General features: G+C 45.9%; 1 long non-coding RNA gene across 1 annotated transcript; it reads right to left on the bottom strand.

The window, feature by feature from the left end:
* Nucleotides 1-14807: 14807 nt before the first annotated feature.
* On the bottom strand, nucleotides 14808-24003 carry LOC135811624 (uncharacterized). Its single transcript, XR_010552673.1, has 2 exons — nucleotides 23682-24003; nucleotides 14808-15764 (listed from the first exon to the last, which is right to left on the bottom strand). It is a non-coding gene; the product is annotated as an uncharacterized LOC135811624 (long non-coding RNA).
* Nucleotides 24004-24637: the final 634 nt, after the last annotated feature.

Below are 24637 nucleotides of genomic sequence, written 5' to 3'. Positions count from 1 at the left end.
AGACGAGGTCCATGGACTAGAACACAATAACTTTTTTAGAAAACTGCGATAAAGCAGTTTTTATTGCTATAATGCAAATAGTGTTTTCAGTGAAAGAAGGGAATCGTGGCAATATATTAGCGTATGCTCGAACTCGTCTTCTTCAAAGTTCTTTCTCACACTGATACAGTACAGGTAGCAGAAGATGGGAGTGATCCAGCCTTTATGAGGTATCCCGGGGTGGACGAGATAGTAATGGGTAGGCCGCAAACTGACTCTGGATGTTAGCAGCCGTGACTGTGCAGGCGCTAGAGCCGGCTATGGATATTGCTCTAATAATTAAAAAAAAAAGATACTATAGAGTATAGTTAATGTTCGATCATGATGGAATGAGAAGTGGAGCTGCGGGAGAGATGAGCTGATTATTCGCAGGGTGAGGTTGACATCGTTTGGAAGACAGTTGAACATGATAATTTTCAAAGGTACATGTAACTCAAACTAATTTGGCAAATGAAAAAATCTTTTTACAAGTACAAAAGAAGTCAACTAATGAATAGAAGAAGTAATGTTTTCTCTTTGCCATGTTGATATCTAGCATGCATGGACACCTTGTTATGGGGACACTCATGTATTTGGTTGCACTCTTGGTCACTTGCGAGTGCGCAAAATGCCTAGTGTAGGCCTGTAGGGCCGGTGTCACATAGTACTACCAAGAGTACCGGGGTTATGTACTCTTGGTACTACTCCCCCCCCCCCCCTAGCGCTTGGCCCTTGGGGAAAAAGTCCCTCTCATGCTTTTCCGTCTAGACCATTACTTTTCTTCTTTTCTTCTTTTATTCACCATGGTTGGTTAACACCCACATCTCCCGTACTGGCTGATTTTCTTTTCATGCCATGAGGTGTTGTCTTTATAATAATAATAATAATTAGTACTATGCCCCGGATCATAGTGATTGGACCCCCGGGGAACTTTACTATGCAGTGTTTGTACCCCTCGGAACTTTACTATGCAGCAGAATGCCCCCCCCCCACCCATGGCCTCACGGCCGGCCACACACACACACATGACTGAACCAGGTACATGTACCGTAAAGTACCGCCAGAGCGCCCCACCATCTCATCCTTTCGTGGTCGTAGCGTGGAGGTGGTCTGCTGTCTGTAGGTCATACGACATGAACCTTGTGTACATATTGCACGGTTTGCAGTCAATCCGTACCTTCGAGTGGTACGGACACAAGCTCCACACCAAAACCTGCCAAGTGTGACCTTAGTACACTAAGATTCTCACATCGTACACACTTCGTTGAACTCTGCCATTCGATTTTCCTTTCTCTGGCTGTAAAATCAAGGTGGGGCGCTCTCGCGAGACGGGGCGGTCTGGCGGTACTTTACGGTACATGTAGTAGAGAAGAAAACAAGACCACATGCTTTCTCCCTACAGCATGGTCTGGATTGCATGAAGGGTGGGCTCATCAAGCGCGGGCACAACGATGTCCGCGACTTCGATGCCCGGCTGGCAGACGTTGCATGGGGAGGTGTGGCTGTCGAGCCGGTGATGGTACCTGTGCAGGATGGCAACAACCGTCCCACACTGCAGGCGGATTGGCTGGTCCGGGGAGTTTGGGAAGGAGACAGGGTGGCGTACTTTGACGAGCGCATCGTGGATGCCGACGCACCCAGCTACGTCCGCTCGAACCTCTCTTGGAACGCCGTATCCAACAGTGCTGCCTCTTCCAAGAAGAGAAAGTACAAGGCGGCCGCAGAGGAGCTGCGAGCATCCTTCACCCCGCTGGTCTGCTCAACTGATGGTGCATTGCACACAGAGTACCGTGCGTATCAACGGCGACTTGCTATGCGCCTTGCCTCCAGGTGGGACAAGTCCTACAGCAACGTCATGTCCTGGGTGCGGATCCACCATCAGTTTGCTGCTTTCCGCGCTGTCGATTTTCGTCTCCGGTTGGTTGGTTGGTTGGTTTTTATTTCACTTCGCACATTCAAACGGGATGACGACCCAATAAAATGACGGCGAAGGCTTAGCCTAGAAGTGGCTATGGAAGAACATAGTAAAAGCTATGGAAGCACATAGTAAGAGAATAGGATACTAATAACTGCGGGTAAACGGGGGGAGAGAGAGAATACGATGTATCTGTGATACTACGTGCGGGTTACTGAACTGCACGGGGAGGGAGAGCAGAGCAATCAGCAGCAACTCGAACTACTCCCTACAGGCGTATGATACACATGCATGCTTAACCCTTTAAGAGCCACAGGAAATTTTCAAAATTCTGCATTTTTTCGTGTTCCTCGGATCATAGCTTCAGTTCTACTCACTCAATCCTCGCAATCTAGGGCTTCCTGGAACGGTCTCCGCGAGAGGAAGAGAATGAGGTCGATCATGATAGCCAGCACACCGTCTATCCAGCGCTAGATCGCAGCGACAGTACGAAAAATGGCCCAAATGCGTCCAATTGCGTCCCGCTCCAGATATTTCATTTTACTCGATCGTGGAGTTCCATTTTTTTTGCTGTGTACTCTTGACAATATCAACAGTGAAACCCGTGAAAATTCGAGTAAACCAGCGTGACGAAAAGTCTCAAAATTCTCAATACTAAATTTGCACTGCGCGCTTTTGAAATTGCCGCGATCGCAGCTCAACTTACGAGTGATTTATCTCAGGAACCGTTGCTCGCAGCGCTTTGTGGATTGTTTCTCCCGACAGGTGAGAGCTTTCTCTTCACCCTGGATATTTCGATCGATGGATTTGAGCGAGATTGGACCGAGTTACGATCTTTTGAAGGTTTGCATTTGAATGCGTCGTTTACGACGCATTCAAGTATGGGGCGGCTCTTAAAGGGTTAAACTCAGGTAGCCGGGTAATTGTGCGGACCTCACCAGGGAGAGCGTTCCACAGCAGAGCACCAGCAACAGAAAATCTCCGCTGACCGCGGCGGCTACGGTTTGCCTGGCTTAGTAGGCCATTTGACTGCTGATGGCGGGTAGGGGTGCCTTGTGCCGGGGTCAGAAGCTGGGCGAGCACAGGGCTGGTGCGGGCGTTGATGCACCGCCAGATGGTGATCAATATTTTCTGCCTGTAGAGCTCGCTGACACGGTACAGGGAGTGAGCAGTGAGCAGCGGCTGCATGGCTGTCCGGGGCGGGTTGCCATCGATACAGCGGATGGCTCTGTTTTGCGTGGTTTGCAGTCGTTTCAGTTGACCCTCTCGCATTGCGGTTGAAAAACAGCAGGAGCCATAAAGCAGGTCGGGCATTATGACCGCCTTCACATACACCTGACGAGAGCGTCTTGATAGGCTTCGGCGTGCCCGCCACAAGGCGCCAATTTTCTTGGCAACCTTGGTGACCACATAGTTTACATGGGTGTCCCAATCTAGGCGATTGTCAAGGTGAACGCCGAGGTAGCGCGCAGAAGACGCTGAAGGGAGGAGACAGTCGCCGCTTTTGACTGTTACTTCCTGTACATGCTGCTGGGGAGAGATAGTCAGAACCTGGCTCTTGGTGGCGTTCAAGATTAGGCCTCGGGACTTCAGCCAACCGGCCAGAGCAGTTGCCGCTGTGGTGAGGGTTCTGGACGCTTCCGCCGCTGAGGCCTGGGAGTCGTACAGGGCTATGTCATCTGCAAATTGTACACTTGGCACAGGCGAGGAAACCAAAGGGACATCGCGTGTGTATATACTGAAAAGGACGGGGCCGAGAACAGAGCCTTGGGGCACTCCGCAGGTGCAAGCCAGAGCAGGGCTGGTTGAAGGCGAGATGAGGATCTGCTGCTTGCGGCCGGACAAGTAGTCGACGAACCAACTAAGGGCTTTTCCAGAAATTCCAACCGCAAGGAGGTCTTGAATTAACTTGTCGTGGTGCACTTTATCAAAAGCCTTCGACATGTCTAATAGGCACAGCCCTGTGGTCTTGCCACTGTCTCTCGCCTTCTGCAGATTATCAGTCAGCACACAGAGGGCGTCTTCCGTGGAACATTTCTTGCGGAAGGCAAATTGTGTTTCGGGTAATGCCTGGGTCAAGTCCAAATGACGAACTAACTGGTGTTGCACTACCCTCTCCAGCAACTTGGACACTATTGGGAGAAGGGATACAGGTCTATAGTTGGTGGGGACTGATGGGTCACCGGCCTTGTACAGTGGCACGACAGACGCCAATTTAAATGCGGATGGAATGGTTCCAGTCCTCAGCGAGGTGCAGAACAGCACAGCAAGAGAATATGAAAGCAAGTCAGCACACTGCTGTAGCAGAGAGCCCGGTATGCCGTCACTACCTGTGGCTTTCCGCGCATCCAACTTCTCAAGGAGACGTCGGACGTCAGCAGGAGTCACAGGATCAAGTTCGGTCAAGGAGACGGGTCCAGCGGGACCGTGCGGGATACAGAGTTGTTCAGGACGGTTGGGATCGGTGACAATGGAGTGGAACGTGTCGGCCACCTCGCTGATGCTGCAACTAGGATCTTGGCGGCGACGTGAACGCCCAGTGACTGCATTTAGAATGGCCCAAGACTTCCTAGGGTTGGCCACATTTTCTTCGCACTGACGGGAGAAGTACTCGTTTCGCTTGCGCCGATACGCGTTCCGAGCAGTGCTACGTGCTTGTTTAAACTCTGCATACAGTGTGCCGTTTGTCCTATCCTTCCGCCAACGGCTGTGCAGCCGCCGTTTACGCTGTTCGAGCTGGGGGTTCACGTCGTCGTCTCGGCGGGCTGGCAATTTGCGATGGTGTCGGCCTTGGCGTTGGCCGTTAACATCCATGGGTATGGCACAACTTGTTGTTGTTGTGTGTGTGTGTGTGCGTGTGTGTTTGTTTTCTTTCCTTTTCTTTTCAACCTTTTCAGCTGTCATTTGCCCTGATCGTGCCTCATGCGTGTTTCACAGCATAGTACGTTTCCGTTTATTTTCTTCTTCAACACACGCTAGGTATATTACTTTGTTCTTGCCCGTACAATAGGTTTGTACTCTAGACCACATTGACATGTGGTACAACGAGTACATAACCCCCGGTTTTGTACTCTTGGTACTACAGTACACACCTGGGAAATTTGAAACTATTACTTAGCTCAATACGGTTTCGCCAAAAACTGCTTTATTTCTCGCCCACAAGGGCTTCCCTGGCGATATAGTCTTGATCCGAGACGATGTTTCGGCGTGTGTGGGCATTGACTGCCCTCAGTTTCGAGAAAAGCTCCAAGCGATAATCCTTTTCTTCGCTTTCTTGCCAGAGTTCTCAAGACCAACACAACACAATTCGTCGCCAAAAAGTACTCAGCGTAGAGTTCGTGCCGAATTCCACCCCAAACAATTTACGCCGACCTCTAGCTCTCGCCACCAATTGAACCCACTGATATATTTTGAAGTACATCTACACGAGCAATGGTTCGAGTCAAAAGAAGGACAACTTCGCAATGAGCATACTTTCTTAGGATAATATGCTACATGTACATGTATAATTTTGGTGGTGACAGTCAATTTTTCTTTAGACTTGCCCCTTTCCATTCCCTCAACTTATGAGTACATCATGTATACTCAGTACTCGTAATTATAACACCATCGAGATGAGTGACAAATTGACAAGCAGAAAGACATGAAATTGCTTCCTTTATGTACAAGTCACGCTCATACTATTTGGGATGCTTTACTGTTTTCCGTGGCACAGTAAAGCATCCCAAATTGTATGAGCATGCATTTATTTGTACATAAAGGAAGCCTTTGTTGCCAGCAAACACTGGCTGTGGACATGAACATTATCCTGGCGAGCAGAGCATTAGTACAACCACAGACACACACGCATGCACACACACACATACAAGCATGCACACACGCACACACACACACGCGCGCACAGCAGCTTGCTTGCTACAAGGGAATCATGCTAGTAATGCACTTCAGCAGGCCATTAGCACATGCACCCGTTTTGGGCTGTGACAGACAGTGACGAAGAGAGGGAAAGAGTGACAGACAGTGACGAAGAGAGAGAAAGAGAGAGAGAGAGAGAGAGAGAGAGAGATAGAGAGAGAGAGAGAGAGAAAGAGAGAGAGAGAGAGTGAGTGAGTGAGAGAGAGAGACAGAAAGAGAGAGAGTCTCACAGAGACATAGAGAGACAGAGAGAGTCAGACAGAGACAGAGAGACTGAGACAGAGACACAGGGAGACAGAGAGAGAGAGACACACATACCACACACACACACACACACACACACACACACACACACACACACACACACACACACACACACACACACACATACACACACAAAGAGACTGAGACACACGATGGGACCAGAGCATGAAAAGGCATCAGCTGAGGAAACCAAGAAATTGTAAAGTTCAAGCAGTGCATGGTTATGTTCTTTCAGGGTAAACAGGGTCAAAAAGGGAAGTGCAGAGCTGGGAGAAGTGCAAGTTGGGAAAACCAAAAGCAGAAACAGGTTCATATAATGACAGCAAGTGATGTTCAGCATCTGGCTACTGAAGTACTGGTAAGCATCACTTGATTTGTGACTCTTCCAAAGCACACCAGACGAGTTGACTAAGTAGGTGGCAAAATTGCTACAACCTTAGCAGTAGGAGTACTTTCTTGGGTGAATACCTGTGCCACTAGAGTCTGGCACCAACCTGGCATCTTACAACTACTGGAAGGTTAAGCCAGTCAGCCATGGCCGAAATCTCATCAGTGGTACCCCACACTCCCGAGTGGTGCATCATTGTTGCTACAAGGCACTCTGCTGCTGTATTGGGATTATCCCCACAGTCAATCAGATAATGGAAGCTAGCTGAAGCGCTTTCGTGCTTGGGAGCATGTTTCAAAAACCTCTTCTTGGCTTCTTTGTCAGGATGATAGATATCTGACTGGGCACTAGCGGCAGAGTGAAGCTCAACAGGTGAACGCATCAGCTGAATGTATACAATAGAGTAGGGAGACAGCTTTGTGGACAATTGCTTGTTGCTGCTGTGATACTATTCCACTCATTCTGGGATTCTATCACCATCTGTCGAAGTGGGCAAAGAAGGGTTCGGGTGAATCGCTCCGTGAGACCATTCGACAGTGGATAATAAGCACTGCAGATTTTTGTTCTACCTCCATGTCCTTGCACAGCAGCTCGTTCTCGTTGCTCACAAACTCTCGGCCTTGCTCATTGATACTGTAGTGGTGTCGCGACAGCCAAACCTCGAAACAACGCACTGAATGACAGCCAAACCTCGAAACAACCCACTGAATGAGCGCATTGCAGACACGGTTGATGTACGACTATCTGGGATTTTCTTGGTTTCGGTCCTCCAACACAAATACTTGGTGAATACCACGATGTACTGTTGGCCATCTGGTGTCAACTTCAGTATGCCAGCAAGATCCATACCCCAAGCTTCGCATGTACATGTAGAAACCTTCTCACAGCACAGCATCATACATTTCTTTCCACCAGTAACGCTCCAAGATCTTATTGAAAGTGGCAGCCTCCTGCTAGATTATAACCACGAGCAGCACGCACAATACGGTCTTTGTCTCGTTCCTTTGGGACCTCTCGCATTGAGTTTGGACGCCGCTTCGTAGGTGAGTGAAACAGCACCCCATCCTGAACTAAGACAGTGTCAAACTTCTTCCTGAAGTTCTGCTTCAAGTTTTTTGCTTCTACGTTCTACCTTGTCGTCCATATCGGCAATGGATCTGGGGTAGGCGCCAGTATTTTTGGAATGGCTTATTGCCTCATACGTTTCTAGATCCATGGCAGAACTACAATGCAGAGAAGGAAGGAACGAGCTGAGCCTGAAAGTAAACGTCACTCGAACTAAAATGATCTGAAAACGAAAGCCACAAAGGACAAGGAAATCTGGAAGGAACTTTTCTTGAAAAATTCAAATGCACGTGTGAATGAGTAGTAAAATGCCGGTAGTTTACTACACCCTCCCACAAATAGCTCAGCCCTCACTGAGTCTTCTCTATGACCATGTTGACTGGCGAGGGGGACATCCACTACGTGCATACATGTACGGTACTGTAGCCATTTTCCCGGGGAAAAAGTGCGACGTACTCTTCCCGGGGAGTCAACCTGCTATAGGAGGTATATTATGTATCAGATTGCAACGACCAGGAGGCTCTTAGTAGTGGCTGCAAATGACCGATATCCGTCACTTGCAGCTCTGCATCAGAGACCTGTAGCTGGCCTGAAGAGTTGTAAAATTACTCCTTCGTAGCCGGGGGAATCAGAGCGAGGGCGATTCACGGCTTGGTCAAAAAACTGTCGGCCTGCCTGGAACGTAAACGTGGATCTGCCGACACAGTTCACCTGGTTCACACGCCTGACCTGGCATGCTGCCTTGCGTGAAAGGAACATTTTTCCGAAAGCAAGCTTCTTCTCCAAAATTCGAAATTTCTTTCCAAAAATGCCGTCGTCCTTGACCTCGAAGCTGAATGTTGTTAGGATAGAAAATTAGCGAAGATGTAGCCGACCCATTCTGGCAAGCCGTGTGCCCTCTGGATATGCAGTTATTCGCCATGGTCAACAATCTTCTTCTCCTTCGTTCGTACTTTCACTTTCCTGACCACGAATACAAGCGGTACCCATGCTCAGGTTAGTGTTTATTTGTCTGTCTATGCACATACATGTAATACAATGTACTGTTCGTGCTGCAGGCACTGGCCGATCATGGAAATAGAGGAAGCAGCCAGCTTTCTTTGAATTCTCATCCTTTCAACAAAAATATGTACACACTTTCCTTGGCTGCTTTTTCCCACCGCCACCATGCATGCACTGCTTTTCAAATTCGTGTTTGCTTTGGCAGTGGTTTCATGGGTATCCTTCAGCCTTCCCTGGCATTCAAAATTCAGACTAGTTTCCGCCCAGGTGCTAGTACCTCTGTTCTGCTTAGCACATTGTAGTAAAATTATTTGCAACTGCCCACCACTGCACTCTTGGCTCACATTCACCACACCATAGCGAGGAAGTTTGTTCTTGGATAGATGTCTGAAGGATGTAGAGCATCTATCCAAGAACGAACTTCCTCGCTATGGTGTGGTAAATGTGGGCCAAGAGCGCAGTGAGGAGAGGTGAACACTTTCAAATTATTTAGCCACATCCGATCCTTTCTCTGATAATTATGGACATGTTTTACTATACCGGTATATTGAATGGCCACTCGTGCGTCTATTGAGAGGTAACACCACTCAGGACACTGAGGAAAGCCAACCGGTGTTGCACAGGATTTGAGGTTGGGAAGAAAAGATGTTCCGATAAAAGAACTGCGAGTACATGGGAAACGTATTATGGAAAGGGCAGTCTGAGTCGAACTAGGATCTCCTGTTCCAGAGCGTGAATATGAATACCGTAAAGTCGCGGATAAAAGCCGGGTTTGCATACAAGCACATCGCAGATAGAAGCCTGAAAATCAAACGGGTCGAATGCATATAAGCCCGTCGCGCGTAGAAGCCTTGCTCTATGCAAGCGCGCATCGGGTGGGTCAAGAGTGCATGCGCTATGTATGGTGCATAGTAAAACTGCCGCCATACCGGTAGTCAGTGGTAGATCTACGCGTGTCGCACGTAGAAGCCTGGCATACAAGTCTGGCAAAAATATCAGTGGTGCATAATAAGCATGGTTTGCATTAAAACCTGATGGAGAAAGCGGCTTATGTGCTTATACATGTAAGCCCGGCTTTTATCCGCGACTTTACGGTACAGTAGAATGCCGACATTCCGAACAATCACTTATTCGAAATGCCAGTTTTCATATTGAGGAGCTGGAGTGTGTCTAGTTCCTGTGAAGAGAATGTGAGAACTGATGGAAACGTGAAGGAATGTGCAAGTCTTAGATGGATGTGTGACTGCTCCGTTATCCGAATTTTTCCCCATCCGAACCCCCTGGAGAAAGCGTGCCCCCGAGGGGTGCGGATAATCTACACTCTGCTGTAACAGTTATGTACAATGAGTGCCGATGCACATTGGACAACGTTGCAAATGTAGAATTGGTATATACAGAAGCCTTGCTTGGTAGTTGTAAATGTAGAATTGTAGGTGGACTGTGGTTCCCATTAGACGATCGGTGTACCCCCACCAAACGAAGAGAGCTCAACATCACAAGGTAGAGCTTGCATGTACAATCGAAAAAGAGTACATATACCATCAGCTGATGTTGTTAGTGTGCGTTATGAAGTCTGAAGAAAATGTTGAATGATCTCGGCTGGGATGACGGCTACACCTTAGCTCAGTGATTAGAGCATCGCTGGCCTCAAGCGAAGGTCCCTGGTTCGAATCCTGGTGGTGACAGTCAATTTTTTCTTCAGACCTTTCCCGTTTTTGCCTTTCCCTCTAACCAGTGAATATTACTGTTAGCTTCGTACTTTGAGTGATTATCACTTACAGTTACATATACTTGATAATTTCTTAGCGCATGAAAATCGGAGTCAGTACCACAATATTCCTCCCTCACTATATGAGTCTAGATACTTTGAATGTGGAACAGGGTCCAGGACAGGATCGTCTGCTCTATCCGAATTATGGCCTGGTTGCAATTTGTCTATTTACCAGCAGGTACATCGCACCAGGGAGTCATAGCACCTACACTGTAGGGAGACTACACAATACTTTATAGAATTTTGGGTCAGGATTTGGAGGTTCTCCGTGATCTGTGCACCCCGCGATCACGGCCTTGACCTACTGACCCTGAGAACGGCCCAGGTTAGCAATACCATGTACGAGCGTGTATAGATCTGCCCAATGGTGCCCCAAGGGTGGCTGAAACAGGAACCCCTGGGTCGAACCCCATGTCATTTAGCTTTACAGTCGCCTGTGCCGTCTACCTAGATGCTACAACTCCCTGCGTTGCACCCAGTAAATGCAGCACATCAAGTATACAGCCATGTAGTGTTGGTTGTCACCTGTTCTGATCGTGTGATATCACAAACAATCTTCTACGGTCCATTCATGTTTAACCTGGCACGTTAGGGGCCGTCCATAATTATCTATCTTTAACAGATTGAGTATCTTTGAAACGAGAAAAAAAATCGTTCATGGGCGGGTGGGTCAAGAAGGGTTTCGTAATGAAAAATATTGATAGCTGACACACTAGTCCATTCCAGCTATTTTTCGTTGAGGGGTGAGTAGGTGGGGGTGGGGGACGGTCACAAGTTACTCATAACTAAACTTTTCATTTCGTGAAAATTATCGATAATGCCGGGTCCATAATTGTCGATCTTTTACACGAAGAGAAAAAGTTTCGTTTGTGGGTGGGTCAAGGGGAGTTTCGTTTCGAAAAAATATTGATCTTACAGACATCAATCGGGGGGGGGGGGGGGGGTGGAGGAGGGTCCTTCTTTCATTTCGTGAAAATTATGGATAATGCTGGATAGCTCCTTTAGTCTATGCAATAAAATAGTTGTTTTCTTCACACAGTACCGTAAAGTTTAAACAATATCCGGCCATGTTTGTACCGAACATTTTTTCGAAAGGTAATTTCTCAAATGTTGCCTTGAGTACGTTCTCAGCAACATAGCGGGCCAGTTTCAAATAATTGGACTGCAAACTTGCATCGCTGGTTGTTGCAGCTCCATCACAGGTCGTATCATGGGAAATTGAGTCCAGCTCCACTTCTAGGTTGGGTGACACGTGATGGGCATCACTTCCTGCATGCTGGTGCATGTGACTCAAGAGCTCTGGCTGGCAAGCAGTTTTAGACTGCAGGTGCAATACAAGATTTTTCTGCGATGTGCTATGCATTGTGCATTGCATTTCTCGAGAGACACTTCACGCTATGTGAAAAAAAGAATTTCGCTCAATGTGGTATTGTGCATCATGCAGTGCAACTTTCCCACAAAACTGGACTCAAAGCACCTTATAGCTAGCTGTGGTTCACAGCAAAGATTTTCCTATTTGCGACTCTTGGTTTAATGGGTGCAGTAGCATGCATGTGCCTGGTGATATTGTTGCAATGGATCATAGTGAGGGCGTAGCAGTACTTGTGCACTGATAGTTGGTAATGGCATGAGTACATAACCAAGAGTGGGCAACTCGATGATCCCTCTGCCCACGGCAGAAAGTTTCATCACTTCGGTTTTTGTGGGCCATTGGGCTCATTAATACCATCATGCGTAGCCAGAGATCAAAACTTGTACATCACAGCTACGGTAGTTGAAGCAGAACAATGAACTGTGGATCCATGCCTACTGAACCTGATGAAACACTCTATCTACATGGCACATGTAGAAATATATGCACGCTTGCTCATAATCATTGGATTTCGAAGCCGATCGTACATTATGTTAGTAGTTGCACATTCTTGGCAGTTATGTAGTTTGATAATAACGTTACGATAGATTATCAATACTGGTGGAAACGTTATGCTGGTTGCATATTTTGTACCCGGTGTGCCATGACCAGGCATGCTAGTTCATCGGATATTAGCAAGTTTGCCTGCCTGCTGGGTGTTGTATCTTAGCTTCACTGTACTACAAAAACGATAGGCTTAGTTTTCCTAAATTGCTTCTTTATAACATCCAGTTTGTTTTGCTGCAATCTTTTCACGTGTTTTGCAGGATTGTAGCCAAGGGTGAATACCATTATCATGAGCGAAGGTCTCTGAGAACTCATGTCTGAAGGCTGGTCATGTTGGCCCAACGATGACTTTCATTGCCTGTATCCGCCACCTTCATACTGGAATGAACTGGAACATGTTCACTCTCTGTTTCTCATGTGGAAGGACGGAACAGATTGTTTGTCTGTCTCTGTGGATCACCGAAGGCTGAACAGTACAGTTGGAAGAATATTGGATCTCACGAAGTGACTGAATCTGAAGCGGCTGACATGCATCTGCACAGCGCTTTCTTTCTGAGATTTGCTTCAAGGCAGGTTATTGTGTACAATTTTGTCCACAGTATTCCTATATTTGCCAAACGTATTTCTCTGATAGTATTGTGACTACACACGCGCAATGATCTCTCCGTCATCAGTCTTTCGCAATGATGTGGCTCGCTGACGACAGCATGCATAGCCATAGATCAAATGAGCAGCTGAGGTAGTTGAATCAGAAGAATGGATCAATGCATCCTGAACCTGGTGTACTGCCTATATGCACCCTCAGTAGTATTTGTAACGTGTTAACTATGAAGTATCAACATAGCTTATCTTCTATGTGGGTGGTGTGAGTGAATGTCAGATGGTCTGTACTGCCATGGCCGATGGTGTTCACTGGAAGATGTTGGGTTGGACCATTGTGCCCTCTTGCAATATGCTGTTGCAGCCTGAAGGCAATGAAAAAGTTCGAATGCTGATCTGCTTTCAAGCGTAGAATGTTACATTATGTGCATTACATATTTGCATAATTATGTTTTGTACTGGAGTGTGAATGTGCGGCAAGGGCATGCACATGTAAGTATATCGTTATATACTGCAAACAGCCTAAGAGTTCACGTGGTGTGTGATAAGTACACTTTTGGAAAGTGCGTGCACAGTCGAATCATGTAATGTTAAAACAGCCTTCGTGCTCCTCCCTGAATGGCTGCACAAGTAGAAATCTCCGTCTTCCTTTGCTTCTTTTTGCTTGAGCTGGCATGGTGGTCGTAGAGTTGGAAATTGTCAAGTATGATAACAATCGTTGTTTGGTCTGGAGACAAGAATGCATTTGGATATTTGTCCCAGGACTGCATGGCTTCCCAAACTGCATGTTGAATGCCATAGATGATTATTGTTCGGTTCAAGAAAGGACTCGTGGGTCTGTCTGGCTATTGTGAGCTCTCGCTAGTCCATTTCCATAGCACTTGCTCTGGATTCACTCGCTGGAATATTCTCCAGTATAGAACAAGAAGTTTAGAAAACCTACTGGTGATATTAGTATGTTATACTAGTTTCTCCGCACTGTACCGCAGCTTTTGTTATCACACACATGCGGGTTATATAGTTTAACTACAATCCAGCATGATGTTCTTCCAAGAACGCCCCCGACCTAGGCCCTCGGAACGACGTTCTTTGGTGTGCAACATCACTTATAGTTCTAAATCTTAGAATTACCGGTAAGCGCAGGATTTTAGTGATCACGGTTCCAAATGCATGTCATTGCACTCCACCTTTGGGACTTATTAAACATGTCATTGCACTCCACCTTTGGGATTTATTAAGAGCTGCATGCATGCCAAAGCTTGTCATAAAAGAAGAGCAGACTTAAATAGGCATCTTGTACGCATGATTTCTAACATGTAACATCCCTGCCGAAGAGTGTTCTTCCATACTACAGTAGAGTCGAGCGTCCAAGAACGTTGTGTCCAAGAGGTTAGCCTTGGGTGTTCTTATTTTTCAGCCATCCGGCTGCGCTCTTGTAGCATGTTCTTAGAAACAATCATGTTAGGATCATAATTATGTATCCCGAAAGCTACCGGAAAACCAACACCGCCATTCTTTCAAACTTAAGGCGGTGGTGTTCTTAGCATTTCAGGCTGGACATTCTTGGGCAACACGTTCTTCGGCGCCTGACTCTACTGTAGTACTGTACATGAAATACAGCTGCTACAACTGTAGTAATATAGAGTGCTGATTATCCGAATGATTGATTGTCCGAACTGCTCAGGCTGCATGGCAGCAGGCTGTCATCAACATGCATCCCATGATAATTTCGAGGAGCTGGAGTGTGTGCCAAAAAGAATGAGAAATGAAAGTATGCATGAGGAAATGAGTATGTTTTAGATGAGTGTTTTCCCACGCCCTTATCCGAATATACATGCACTTGATCGCCATAACCCCTGGCACACAGCACACAGCTTCAGAACCTGACAGAGTATGATATAGGTATGTCACAAGTACTCCCAGGTCCCGAAGCTTTCGTCTCAACAAAGGATCATAATCGACGACTTGTAATGAACTACATTTTGGTGGTATAAAACCGTACTTGTTTACGAATGAGTTTAAAAGCATGAGAACTATCCACAGCAGACATTCTCACTGTTCGGAGTTGCCAAAAAAGTGGTGCATGTACAAATCAGGGATGGGTACAATACAGTGTACCAACATCTGAGGTGAGTCTATCAGGAAAGTGAATGTCGTCCACTCTATAAAATGGGGTCCCTCAAGAAAGATGGGATTTTGCAGCCATGGACGTTTCCAGCCAGGTGACTGTATATACAGTGATCTAAGTTATGCAAAGCTTGACATGAATGATTGGCTGGACACGTCGAAGAGAAGGAAGAGAGAAGCAGACCAACCTTACACCAGCTGAGTGTAGTGGCCCAAAACAACAAACTAATTCTGTGTGGCCTTAGAGGAGCTGTGCAAGATGTGTACAGTGAATTAAACAATACAGTAAACGTGGGAGAAGAAGTGACAAGACTGAGTATGATACACTGTGCCAGCACAGTGCACATACTAGTGCAACTGTTGGTGTAGTTACAGTTAGCCCACACAAGCAGGTCACTCGATTGTAGATACACAGAGCGCATTCTACATCATACAAAACATGTTGAGCTAGGCAGCAGTGGCTGGCATTTACCGACATGCACCAATGCCAATGCGCGGCTTGAGCAAATATTACAAGCCTCAGAACACCCATATGCCATTTTAGAGACAGAACAAGGCGATGAGTAAGCACCAAAGGATTATATGAATAGCGGCCAGGCAATAATTCAGACCACTGCTGCTAATCAAGGACTAGTTCCTAGTACTAGTATGTTGTCAGTGTACCCTGAAACGATGCAATCACAGCGAACGTGATACATGCACATCATGTTGCCTGGTTCTTGGTTAAAAGTTGTATCCTCAATGCTTGAGGTTTGTGGGGTCCCTCCAGCTTCTCAGAGTCCTGCACAAAAAAGATAAAAGCAAGTGCAGGTAGAATAATAGTAAGCTCACATAAAACCTCTTCGTCTTGCTAACAAATTTCGTGATTAAATCCACAGCATGGGAACGAAGCTACAAGAAAAAAGTTCAACCATAATAATGCAAAAAGGCAACTTTAGCTAATCATATTTTTGGCAGCAACACTATACTGTTTGTATAGGAGAGTTGGCTTGGTGCATTCATGCCAAATGAACTCCCTATAGTATTGTATTACTGTACTTCATCATTTTACTTGAGCATTCATTCCCAGTAGCCCTAATGTCTTCTAACAGAGTGCGCAAGGTACTGCATATTCGGCGCATATTTTATTTTCGGCTAATATCGGCCTGTGCATTTTTAATTCGGAAAGTGGTGGACATCACGCAACTGAATTGTAAATAAAAGGAGGTTTGTCAACTGACAACCGCATACTTTTTCGACATCACTAATAAAAGAATTTTGCATCCAGCGCATGCGCCAGGAGTGAATAGCAACTGAATAGAGCGGTTGTCATTTATTTACTAGAGGAAACGCAAAATGTAACAAGATTACGTAACCAAAGGTGAGAAGGCACTGAACGAACTGTCAACCTACGAATACAACCTCAGTGCAACAACGTGCTCTTTCTGCTTACACAAGCAGAAAGAGAAAGAGCATGTTGTTGCACTGAGGTTGTATTCGTAGGTTGTATTCGTAGGTTGACACTTCGTTCAGTGCCTTCTCCCCTTTTATGTACTGGGCATTTGTAGCCTAAAATTTGTTTCGCAAGGTTCAATGTGACAGTGTATACAGGCATCAGCAGTACAGGCTGAAATTTCAATGTGGCCGAGATGTGTTTTTGCCCTGGGGAAACTGCAATTTAAAAGCGTCGAAAATTTGCATACTTTACAACACAGTACTGAGCATGCGGTGAGCTGATGATGAAATGAATTGGAGGTACTAATAATGCTAAGGGATTCGGGGGCGCATCAAAGGGGTCAGCACCAAGGAATGGGATAGATTTGTGCCCAGTTCGGGTATGTACATTGGGTATAGAACGGAAATTATTGGCTAAGCCTCGGGCGACTCCTACCAGTATTGCCACCAATGGCCCATGGCTACTGACCTCTGTGATAGAAATGAGACGTGTATGTGAAACCAAAATATGGCTTTTCAAGATGTACTGTAAGACATGCTGTTATAACGAGTCGCAAATTTAACGATTGTCCAAAATTCATAGGTTAACGAGAAGATATGTTAACAATCTTGCAGTATTCTGCCATATCCACACACAGCATATATGAAGCAGTACGGCCTCAACGGATCTATTATAACGAAGAAATGTCATCCGTTAAAACGTTAGATTTGCTTCCTCGTTATATAATATATACTGTAAGACATGATTGTATATTATAAAATCATGTCTTACAGTATGTGCATTTTGTGAAGATCTGATGTAAGTCATTAGGGACACCTTGTTGGGTCTTGCCAACATTCAATTATTATGATGTTCATATCTATGCAATAACGTTAATGGAATTATCAGCAAGAATCAATAACCCCAAGAGTATGCAGCTTTGCACATGGAGTCTGCCACAACACGTTTACCAAAGTACATGAACCTAGACACGAGCTGAGGAATCAGCTGAGCTGCTGCATCATTTATGATCTGCTATAGTTTCCAGTCTCCATGGAGGTTTTTCTTGGAGACGTCGAATCTACAGTATTAGGTGTGAAACTGTTGTACTAAACCGCAGGAGATAGACTCTATTCAGCTCGGACAACAATTCACAAGCACGCCGATCAAAGCTTGCTACACTCCCGTTTAGTCAACTTAACGGCCCAAATAATGCTTGGGTCATGAACTCATCGCTGTTGGTCTTTCGAGGGTGCCTGACAATGGTTGTTAGTGCACAGCACCAGGCGGGCCAAATGACAAGATCAGAGACATAGATCTTCCTAGTTCAATTGCTGAAAGGTGACTTGTGCAAACGTTATGTAGCAAAAGGAACTGTACTATGGCACTACACGCCATTCACAATAATCAAAAATGCCCACTTGACAAAACAGAATTTCATCAACGGAGTCCCGGGATTTTTTCTTCTGTACATATGCATTATGGAGTCATAGCATAAGGGAGACGGCACGGTAGACTTTCAGCCTAAATCATAACGAGGGCCAGCTGGGCAGCTCAAAAGAGAGCTCTATGCACTATTGGCAGAGTGGTATACATGAATAGAGAGTGACTACCCAGTGCATGAAGCTTTTCGTGTCACCCTAGAAAATTTCAAAAATTAATAATGTGGGTTCAACCCTGGGCTGCCAGTGACAGTTGCCCTAACTGCCTTAGGGGCAAGTGCGATACATACATGCTCGCATATAGCATCGCTTGACTGACCCATGCTTGGGGCCAGTGAGTCAAGTCCGCAATCATGAGTTGCATAAACCACAGATCATGTAGAATCTCCATGGATCCAATCTGTGTACTGTAAAAGCAGAAATTTTCGGTGGTGTAATATTTTCGGAATTCTCCAAAATCGGCGATTCGGTGGAGGGAAATTTTCGGTAATACCCGCTTTCCAGGTAAGGGTGCTAGTACCACTAAGTAGTACCGAAAAAGTTCGGTGCATTTTTTCGGTAAAAATTGTCGGCACCGAAGTTACCGAAAATAAAACACCACTGAAAATTTCCGCTTTTACAGTACATCATTTTGGGTATCATGATCTCGTGTTGTTTCCTTGGGTGCTACGACTCCCTGACATCCATGGAACGGTATGAATTGGGCGATTTCAGCCAATCAGTAGACGTTCTGAGAGGGGTATATTCAACGATACACCCCGCTCAGTTCACAAGGGTCGCGCCAAGAGTGAATATTGGAAGGAGTCTTGGGAAAGTGCCCTGGGAGAAATGGATTGCACCACTCTATACATGTACTGCATTCCCCATAATTTCCTCGTGCTATGTCCTCAGGAAAATATTTAACGTATACCCTTCATATACTCATAGAATAATCCAAACGTATCTGCAGTCAACCACGGGTATAACAACCCACGGATAGTGAGACTATCTTCAGACCTAGTAACAATATAGCCGTATATTTTCAACCCCGTGAATGACGACAACTCCCAAATACCAACACTTTTCTCATGCCCGATCAAGGGTCGTCCGTTACTGGCAAAGTTAGCTGGATATCATGTCATGTAGTCATTATTACTTCAGGCAGGGACAATGAAATACACCTCCCCCCCCCCCCCCCGCCCCTTTCCTGCAGAGGGAACAGTGCTGTGTCCAGGTCCGCATGCAGCATGGAGGTGCTAGTAAGTCACTGGCATTATTTTCTCTTGTGGATCGATGTACAGTGCGTGACAATGCTTCCATAACGTTAGTGGTGGTGGTGGTGGCGGGAGCATACTGCACTGCAGGGCATTACAGCACTGGCATACTATTATTTTCTCTTGCAGACTATTATTTTCTCTTGTGCCGTGCACGACAATGCTTCTATAGTGGTGGTCACGGTGATGGTAGTGGTGGCGGTGTGGTGGTGGTGGCGGTGGCGGTGGTGGTGGCGGTTGTCGCGAATGCGATCGGATTTATTCGTAGTCACGAGCACAATGCATGTATATCCAAGAATTCACAGCTACGTAGGTCTACGTATACATGTATCCTTGTTCAGTGCATGATCTGTACGTTCAATCACTCGCATCCCTTTGTGACACCCTTTTTCTCATCTTGCACTCGTTTGTATATCTAAGGTTCAATTCTGGGCACCCTTTTTCTCACCTTGCACTTCGTTGCATTTCTAATGTTTCCGTTCCGGGCACCCTTTGATTCAGTTTGAACCCATGCACCTTGGCTTGCACACGCACCGACATCCAACACGGACTGTGTGTACGACTATCGGCATCTTTGATGGCCTTCACTATCCATTTTCATGCTCACAGTTGGACTCGTTGCACCGTGCGTATCTTTATGTGTCACCTTTTCAGCTACATGCACGTGGAGCTGTTTTAGTTCCACAACTTGGTGCTCTTCTTGCTTCTCTTTGATTCTTCGCTACTCCTTGGGAGCTAATTTCGATGCGTTTGTATATTTATCGCTTGTATATTTCTGCTGACGCTGTACGCAAGACACTTTCACGGCACACTACTGCTACAGGCATACACTCCGACTCACCTATATTATCGCTCTCCCCTTGTAAATATTCAGTTCAGTCTTGATTCACAAGAAAATTGGGCACTAAGGAAAAAATGGTCTGCTTCGAGTGGTTTATGTAAAAGGTATGTCCCTGGTTCGCGACATTTTGGTGCCGAAACCCGGGAGAGTCGAGCGGCGACTCTCCTAGTACAGGAATTTGAACGACCGACGAACCATGGAAAACCAAGCGGCGGTGAGGGGCAAGCGCCAAAAGGCTGCTCGTCACCACAAGACAATCAAAGATATGGAAACGACAACGGGTAGTTTCCTCTCGGCAATCTCAACGGACATTGAATCGGATCCAGCAGCAGTCAGAGAGCTATGTCAACACAATTTCCAATTGGACTCGCATCTCGAGGCACTCGAAATATCGCTGGAAAAGTATACTGATTTAATTAACAGGTACGAAATAAAAGGGTCTGACGACCAGGAATTCAAGGAAAATCAAACGGAATGGATCGAACAAATGGATGAATTTATACGTGTAACTAACATTAATTTGGTGTCACTAAAATTCTTACAAATGGAATGTCAAAAAAAGGATCCGCAACCTGCAGCCACGGCAATGGCGGCAGGAACTACAGCAACTATAATGGATGACGACAAACTCGACAGACTGCTGTCGGAAATGGTATCAATGAATCAAAGCAATCAGAGCATCATGACAAATTTGACGAATTCTCAGAGTAATGCTAGCAATAAAACTGGTAACACGGTCAAATTGCCTAAACTGGAATTGTTCACTTTTGATGGTGATGTAATGAAATTTAAGGAATTTCAAGATATGTTTACTGCCACTGTTCACACAAATAAATCTTTGTCTGATGTGGAGAAGCTATCTTACCTGAAAACACACGTGAAAGGAAAAGCGCTGGAATGTATCTCTGGTTTGGCCCTGTCAAATTCAAATTACAAGGTTGCATGGGATTTGCTAATGGATCGATTTGGGAAAGACCATGTTGTAATCAATGCTCGGTACTTGGCATTAGTCGATTTGGAGAAACCGTCTAGCCGACCTGAATCATTGCGGAAATTCTTGAATGACGTCGAGGCAAACATCAGAAGTCTAGGTGCGCTACATGAGGACATGTCACAGGCACTATTCATTCCACTGATTACCTCCAAATTACCGAAATCGGTTATGTCTCAATTAGAATTAAAGAAAGGCACTACCACAAAATGGACAGTGCGAAGTCTACGTGAGGCAATGAACCACTACGTAGATGCAATGGAAGCAGCGGAAGCTGCAACTACCGGCGGAAACGAACGACAAAGGGACCGACCATCCAACCCAACGACACACGTAGCTCACTCAATGGCAGCAAACACGGTAAAAATGGAGCGTAAATGCATCTACTGCGGACAATCGCATTTCGCTGATGAGTGTACCAGGTACACAGATGCAGAAACCAGAAAAGATCAATTGAATGGACGGTGTTTCATTTGCCTGAAATCTGGTCACAGTGCAAGGGCATGTGAGCGCACTAAACCATGCTACTACTGTAAACGCACAACACACCATTGTAGTATCTGTCCGGAGAAATTTGGCGCAGGAAAAGTGTCATCCCAAATTCAATCCACAATGGGAGTGGCAATCGCAGATTGCAAAAACACGGTTTTGCAAACAGCAGTTACAATGGTGTCAAATGAAAGCGGAACCCAGGAATGCTATGCTCGGATTTTATTCGACACTGGGGCAACTAGATCCTTCATCACTGAATCCCTATGCCACAAACTGCACTGTAACAAGATTGGAGAGGACACAATCTCAGTGTCAAGCTTTGGTAACGAAAAACGGAAAATCGAAACCATGCCAAGAGTCAATCTACGAATTGAACAACCAGACAAATCTTGCACGGAGGTCTGCGCAAATGTCACATCAATCCTGTGTCACCCAATTCAACGATTCCCGCTTCCAAATGATATGAAGTTGCATGGCATGCCTCTTGCGGAACCACCTGTACAGGAACCAGAGAAGTGTGACGTGGACATACTGATTGGTGTAGATCACTATCACAGATTCATAATGGACGGCAGTATTGCACTGCAGAATGGCATGTGCATGGTAAAATCAACGTTCGGGTATTTACCATCAGGAAGTACGGAGTATCATGGAATTACGGATGATGCAGTACATGTACTCACTACGTTGCCAACGACAAGCCACGATCCAATGGAGGATACTCCTGTCACTGCTATTCTCGTGCAGGGGGAGGGTCCTGACGGATCACCAGCAGGCATGGACCCGGAACAATTCACGTCTTTCGGGAAACTAGTCAGAGTCACAGCGTACGTACAGAAATTTATTGATAAAATCAAAAAAAAATCGGTTGGTAATACCATCTCACGTGACGAATACCAACGAGCGGAATCGAAATGGATAGAATTTACACAACCACAACACTGTTTGTCATGTAAACAGCACGATGGTGGCCCGTTTCAACTTCCGAAACCCCCTCCGGCTTTTGCCCAAGGAAAGAATAATGGAGTTGCTACTGTATGAATTCACAGGCATAGATTACGTTGGACCTATTGAGTTTTAAATCAAACGAAGGCTCGATGAAATGCAAACCATGATAATTACGAATTCAGTCTGAATACAAATAACTGTTTCCACTCAATTTTTCTCTTTCAACACTTCATTTCACAGTTGTAATTGTTCACTCATGTGTATGCTATTTCATAACTATGGTAGTCACTTTCAGCGGGCGGGAGTGTCGCGAATGCGATCGGATTTATTCGTAGTCACGAGCACAATGCATGTATATCCAAGAATTCACAGCTACGTAGGTCTACGTATACATGTATCCTTGTTCAGTGCATGATCTGTACGTTCAATCACTCGCATCCCTTTGTGACACCCTTTTTCTCATCTTGCACTCGTTTGTATATCTAAGGTTCAATTCTGGGCACCCTTTTTCTCACCTTGCACTTCGTTGCATTTCTAATGTTTCCGTTCCGGGCACCCTTTGATTCAGTTTGAACCCATGCACCTTGGCTTGCACACGCACCGACATCCAACACGGACTGTGTGTACGACTATCGGCATCTTTGATGGCCTTCACTATCCATTTTCATGCTCACAGTTGGACTCGTTGCACCGTGCGTATCTTTATGTGTCACCTTTTCAGCTACATGCACGTGGAGCTGTTTTAGTTCCACAACTTGGTGCTCTTCTTGCTTCTCTTTGATTCTTCGCTACTCCTTGGGAGCTAATTTCGATGCGTTTGTATATTTATCGCTTGTATATTTCTGCTGACGCTGTACGCAAGACACTTTCACGGCACACTACTGCTACAGGCATACACTCCGACTCACCTATATTATCGCTCTCCCCTTGTAAATATTCAGTTCAGTCTTGATTCACAAGAAAATTGGGCACTAAGGAAAAAATGGTCTGCTTCGAGTGGTTTATGTAAAAGGTATGTCCCTGGTTCGCGACAGCGGTGGTGGTGGTGGTGCTGCTGCTGCTGGTAGTGGTGGCGGCGGTGGTAGTTGCGGTGGTGGGAGCATTCTGCACTGCAGGGCATTAAAGCAAGCTCGATTGTGCATGCATGGTGGCGGTGGGAAAGAGGAGCCAAGGAAAGTGTGTACATATTTTTGTTGAAAGCACGAGAATTCAAAGAAAGCTGGCTGCTTCCTCTATTTCCATGATCGGCCAGCGCCTGCAGCACGAACAGTACATTGTATTACATGTATGTGCATAGACAGACAAATAAACACTAACCTGAGCATGGGTACCGCTTGTATTCGTGGTCAGGAAAGTGAAAGTACGAACGAAGGAGAAGAAGATTGTTGACCATTGCGAACAACTGCATATCCAGAGGGCACACGGCTTGCCAGAATGGGTCGGCTACATCTTCGCTAATTTTCTATCCTAACAACATTCAGCTTCGAGGTCAAGGACGACGGCATTTTTGGAAAGAAATTTCGAATTTTGGAGAAGAAGCTTGCTTTCGGAAAAATGTTCCTTTCACGCAAGGCAGCATGCCAGGTCAGGCGTGTGAACCAGGTGAACTGTGTCGGCAGATCCACGTTTACGTTCCAGGCAGGCCGACAGTTTTTTGACCAAGCCGTGAATCGCCCTCGCTCTGACTCCCCCGGCTACGAAGGAGTAATTTTACAACTCTTCAGGCCAGCTACAGGTCTCTGATGCAGAGCTGCAAGTGACGGATATCGGTCATTTGCAGCCACTACTAAGAGCCTCCTGGTCGTTGCAATCTGATACATAATATACCTCGCTATAGTACTCTTCCCCAGGGGGTCAATTACTAATTACTAGACTAGCAGATTGCCCGGGGGACAAATTCTGGGGGGAACTGTACTACCGCGTACCGGTACATGTATGTTACACCGGCTCCGGACCTCCCTGGGCATGGCATTGTTGCCACTGCATTGACTGCATGCATGCAATCCGTCGGATCCGCGGAAGCAGGGGTCAGAAACTGCCAAATTTGGAACAGGAAAATTGCACTGCACCTACCTAGCTACATAATTCAATTGTCATGTACATGTAGGTGGAATGTAATGTTCCTGTTCCAAATTTGGAAGATTCTAGTATCATTGTCTTGTACATGACACTATAATTATGTATATCATTAATCCGTTGTACAGTTTACCTCGTTTCCTGAGCGCAGAGCCTAGGGCAACACTCAACATGATGTATTCAATACAATCATGTAC

Source organism: Sycon ciliatum, chromosome 3 (genome assembly GCF_964019385.1).
Source record: "Sycon ciliatum chromosome 3, ocSycCili1.1, whole genome shotgun sequence".
NCBI lineage: Eukaryota > Metazoa > Porifera > Calcarea > Leucosolenida > Sycettidae > Sycon > Sycon ciliatum.
The sequence above is the reverse complement of the archived record's forward strand: the minus strand, read 5'-3'. Positions and strand labels throughout refer to the sequence as shown.